We start from the raw sequence: 5,648 nt of genomic DNA on the forward strand, positions 1-5,648 counted from the left end.
AAATGCAGGTCTGAACTGTCTTCTGTGTTCCTATGTGATATTTGCTGTCTGTCCTAGTAGGACCAGGTGGAGGTTTTGCCCGTGTGGTTTGGTGTTGGTTGTTGGCTTGTTGTGCATTTTCACATTTTGTTGAGTTAGGCTATACTTCAAAGGCAGATTCCTGACAACTTCGATGTGAGCTGCTATCATATGGCCTTTAGTGGATCTTTTGTCCATAGACGAGGTGAAACATAGTTCTGCCATCCTTTCTCCCTTCTGCAAAAATGCAATTCTCCCCCACTTCAACATGGTCCTTATAACATTGACATAGATACACCAGCACAACGTTCCCACCTAAGAGAAGAATTCCCTACTTGGTATTTGCAAGCAAATAAATACACTCTGACATCATTTTCCATCACATAAGGGCTCTTTAAAGAGGCATGAAAAATGATGCACTCCTGAACATGGCCACTTGCTGTGCCTTCCCCATGACTCTGATACGCCTATTCAAAGCCAAGTGCAAACTCCAGAAGAAGGCAATACCTTTGCTTTAAAGGTAACTGGCTCTCACCTCCCTGACAAAAGAGACAGCTGCAAAAAGCAGAGTCCCTTCTGCCCCTGGTACAGATGTCAGGGATGTGGCAGAACAGCAGAAGGGGAAGCACAGCCCCACTGCTTCCCACAGGGCTTGGGACTGCTTTCCCATGTGCTTGGATATGGCAGCAGACTGAATTTGCCACCACAGCTTAACACTGTTCTTTTTATGTCTCTACTTATGTAAATTAAAAACCTTTAAAACCCCAGTGCATAGGATTAGGCACCAAAGCAGCTAATTAGTTATAGATGGCAATTCTCAGTGCTTTTATGGCCTTTTGGGGCACTTTTTTCAGTTGGGAAATGCGTGATTTATTTCACATGCAATTCCTCAAATGTGGAAGGCATGTGGTATAAACTTTTAATAAGCGATGTTCCTTACCATCCGGTGTCCATCGCAGAAAGAACACTATCAGAATAAATAGCTTGAAATCCTGCTTTGATGGCATGCTTTGTACTTTTCTTTCCTTTGGAGAAAATGTCTATATTTTAATAAGTCCCAATGAGGGAAAGGCTTCGCTGTAGGCAGAAATCTTTCTTTAAAGATATTCTGACATTTTTTTTGCTGTCTTTCAGTCTCTTTTTTTGAGTGGGGCAGCCTCTTCCAAAACCAAATCACCCCCTTTCTGCTGCAGACTGCATCTCATTTCAGAAGAGCTCTAGGAACAGCAATTGCTGTACACCTTTCTGCTCTCTTCTGTCTTCTTTCAGTACATAAATCTGGTAGCTAATCCCACAATTGATACCTGAACGGGAACTCATGTGCTGCACAGAGCTGGCTTACGCCAGGCCAGTTTGTTGCAGCCATATAAAACATCCTGTCCCAGGTAGAGAACTGTGCTAAGGTTTGTCCCTTGCTGCCACCAGCAACGTCCTGACCCTGTTCAGCTGCTGTTAGCTGTCCCCAAGTACCAGATCTCAAGGTCCCAGTGCTGTTGCCAGAGAGGCTGCTACACTGTGGAAGATTTCAAAAGGCTGCCAGCATGAGGAGCAGGAGTGAGATGGCTTTGTTAAAAGGCTCCAGCTCATTCTTGTGCACATTACAACTTAGACTTTCATCCACCGATGAAAGTTCCCCTTCAAAATAAGCACAGTAAAGAGTAACGCAGTTGGAAGGCGATTCCCCCCAACTTCTCCTCTCTCTCTCAAGGCATCAGTTATATTTTGTTTATCCTCCTAACAGAAGTAACTTTTTTTGAGGAAAAATCCCGATGGCGGAAGTGCAGGCCGGACCCACTGCTGGCACTCCTCCCCACCTCTTTCCTCTCCTGTCTTTTGGAAAATATGCCTGTCGCCATCTCACACATGACAGCTCTCACCAGGTATGGGCTAAATGGTGCAAATTAACCCAGAAGAGAACACTTTGTTCTCTTTTTCACCCAGAAAGGCACACAACAGTATGGGTAGAGAAGAGGAAAGCTAAATAACTTCCTGGAGTCAGCTCCTGTCAGGCTTTACCTATGGGAACACTAGCGAGTTCAGAGAGTTTGCAGAAAGTCTGGAACCTGATTGCAAAAAGCTGGGTGGGATACGCTGCTCCAGAACCAAGAGCACTCTCACAGCACGCTGCCTCTCTTGTTGCTGTGACAACGAAACTCATTTGAAAACACAGACTTAACTCTTTTTTTCTTTTTTTTTTTTAATTTCAAAAGACAGTAAATTAACTTTCAGTGATCAGATTGAAGCCCCCTGGAAAGAGGAGAAGGCAATAACAAAGCAGCACCAGTCATGCAAACGCAGTAAGTATATTCACGGTCTCCTTCCTGGTCTCCTTCCCGCTCACTCTCTTTGCAAGCAAAGTGCTACTCAATCAGTATGCTAGAAATGCACGACAGAAAGTCTCTTTCCTACTGGGTGGGTATGAGTGCCTGCGGCAGTAAAACAAACTTTGTTGTATGTCTGATGTATCCTGAATATATCTGCATGCAAAGCTAATATGAATCCCAGTATAAGGCACCACTACTATAAAAATCACTAAAAGACTTCTTTCAAGTTTCTAAGGTCTTTCCACAGATTTTACTACTCACTTGTTACTTCCTCTCAATAAACAGAGAGGAGATGGTAAATATTTAATGCAGTTAAGTTTCAGTAACTCGAATTATCATGTCCATTTGTGGTTCAGGCTCAAACACCACAAAAAACATGGCATTTCCCAGCATACAAATTAACTGAGCTGAACAGGCATACCTATTTCTGGCACAGCTTCTACAGCAGAACAGGGGGACCGTGCTACTTGCCAGAGCCCGACTCACAATCCCATCTGTACACAGTGGTAATGGATGTGCAGTTGTGCGCATCTATCTTTATATACCCATACATAGTTTAGTAAAGCTTTCCCAACAGAAACTCTGTGCAGATTCATGTCACCTATAAATCGGCTAGATCACACAATGAAGACTTGGGTGGGGAGTGTGGGCATGAAAGGGGAGAGAGAAAAAAATTCTGACTCGCCTTTCCAAAGCAAACCAGTAAACAAACCAGGGAAATCAGAGGCTGCTGAATGCAGCCAAAGTGATTTTTGTGAATCCAGTTTTAAGCCACATGAAAAAGGCCCCCATAAACACATCAGTATTGCAAGCCTGAAGGGGAAAGTGGCTGCAAATGAAAACAAAACTGGCTCACCTATTTTCCTTGTGCAGGATGAGAAAAAAAATCAGAAGACAAACAACTACGATAAATCTTGCAAAGCAAACTGATTTTATAAAACTCCTTTTTCTAGCCACCTTCAGTAAAATGGAATTATCAGCCAAACAAAATTTACTTCATTTTTGGAAATTTGACTTTTAAGCCTGTAGGAACCCTCAAAATAGGATGAGGTCAGATAATCAGTCTCCACCCAAAATCAGCCACTACGGGACCCAGTGTAGCAGACACAGATCACTACCTGAAAAAAGCTGAATATTCTACCTTCCTTGCAATACCAGGCAGGCTGGTACATGCTGGTTTCATTTAAGTAATGTTTATCCTTCTGGAAATCTTATTGCAAAGTGTTTAAAGAGATCTTGAAAGAGAGAGATGCATACAAATAAACTGGATAATGCCTCCCCAGCACTTGGCAAAATTTCAGATGAGTCATACATTATGACTGTGTAAATTCTGGGTTTCTGTCAGTAATAGTGTTAGATTCTACCCACTCCAGATTTAAACCACAGGGGATGAAGCTGAGACATGTAGTGGTTGATGTACGTCTTCCACTGTAAAACGCACACTTACTGATATATCAAAGGGAGACTGTTCCTGTCTGAATGCTGACAGAACAACTGAACCGCACATCCAAACTGGGGACATCAGGAGTAGGTAACTGAGGAGTTGGATCCCAATCTAGCAAAACAAGTATTTAGAGAGAGAAATCTTGAAGGAAGAATTGCTGGGGTTGATAGTTGCTGGATTTCAGACCTAACTGACCACAAACATGTAGCTTAGGCTACAGATCAATGGGCTCCTTCAAAGCCATCAACATCTTCTGTTCCCAAGACCATGAAGGCTCTCATTACCATCAGCTGGAGGGGGTGGGTGGGTGTCAGCTCTTCTAAATGTAGATGGAGCCTCAGGTAGCATCCCACCAGGCAACTTCGCTTCACTTGTATAGCATTCATCTACACCTCTGAACGTCAGTACTGACAACCTTCCCCTGATGTGGAAGAGAGGGTAGGAAGGCAATGGGCACAGCAGAGAGAGATATGGACAACAGAGGACAACAGCCAAGAAAATGGGGACCAAAACAGGTTCACATCTGTATATCTGTTTCTGCCAGTGTTGGCCTCCTTCAAAGAAATAGTCAGGAGCCCCAAATTCGGAGGCAAGCGCAGTTCAAAACTATTCCCTCTAGATCTCCCTTTTGGTTTTTGGTACTGCTTGATGACAAAAGAAAGGAAAATCACATTTAGACAAGGTAATACAGGACAACTAACTCATCCTAACTAACATTGCAGCCTGGATGGTAGCCCACACACTTTAGAGATTAGCTGAAGCTCTGCAATGCAATTTGAATAACTTCCTTTGATGTGCCATCTGGTGAATCATTTACTGGGAATGTCTTAATCACATCAAAGGCATATATCAATGCGCGTGGATTTTCTCAGTGTTTAGGACTCTGCCTGTATATTGCACTCAAGGAACAGATAGATTAGTACAGAATTAAACTACCCACCGTAATAAAAAAATCTGCAGCATATTACCGCTATGGCCTCCAGCACCAGATTTTAGAGCCGTATTTCACTATTACCTCAAAAAGGCTGCTGTGCAAACTAACAATCAGCCTTGCTCGTGTTTCCAAAAATTTGTAAAAATAGACACACGTCTGTGGTATCAAAAAGAAGTTTAGAAGCATATTATGCTATCGAGAGGGCCCACTGGCAGCATGCTCTAACATCAGTTACTTTGACGTAGATCTAGGGTAGATTTAAGACTAGATGTAAGGAAGAATTTTGTTACAATGAGGGTGGTGAGACACCGGGACAGGTTGCGCAGAGAGGTGGGAGATGCCCCATTCCTGGAAACATTCAAGGCCAGGCTGGACCGGGCTCTAAACAACCTGATCTAGTGGAATGTGTCCCTCCCCGTGGCAGCGGGGGGTTGGGCTGGATGACCTTCAAAGGTCCCTTCCAACCCAAACTGTCCTGTGGTACTATGATTCTATGACAGCCGTTCCTCACACTCAGAACAGAGGCTACTGCTGACCCCTGCTCTCTGCATCCTGAGGCTAAATTAGGGTCATATTTACAAAAAATCCCAAATCTTTCTGGTTACCAAATATAGTTTTAAAAAAACACATGCAATTTTATTCCCAGAAAACCAAGGCCAGGCTACACCTATGTGCACCGGTCCTGCCTTGCCGCTTAAACTCTTTTAATTGCCTGATCCTCCAGCGCCCCGCCGACACGCCCCGCACGCCTCACTGCTGCTTCACGGCCGCCACCGGGGCCCCCGCAACACCCCGCCACCCCACCCACCCGGCGCCCAGGGCCAGCGGGGTCAGACGCCGGCTCCTCGGGAGGGGGGCGACCCCGGTGCCCCGCCCGCCGGCGCCTCCCGCCCCGCCTCCGCCCGCCGGCAGCCCCGCCCCGCCCCGC

This window comes from Falco rusticolus, chromosome 9 (assembly GCF_015220075.1).
Source record: "Falco rusticolus isolate bFalRus1 chromosome 9, bFalRus1.pri, whole genome shotgun sequence".
Classification (NCBI taxonomy): domain Eukaryota; kingdom Metazoa; phylum Chordata; class Aves; order Falconiformes; family Falconidae; genus Falco; species Falco rusticolus.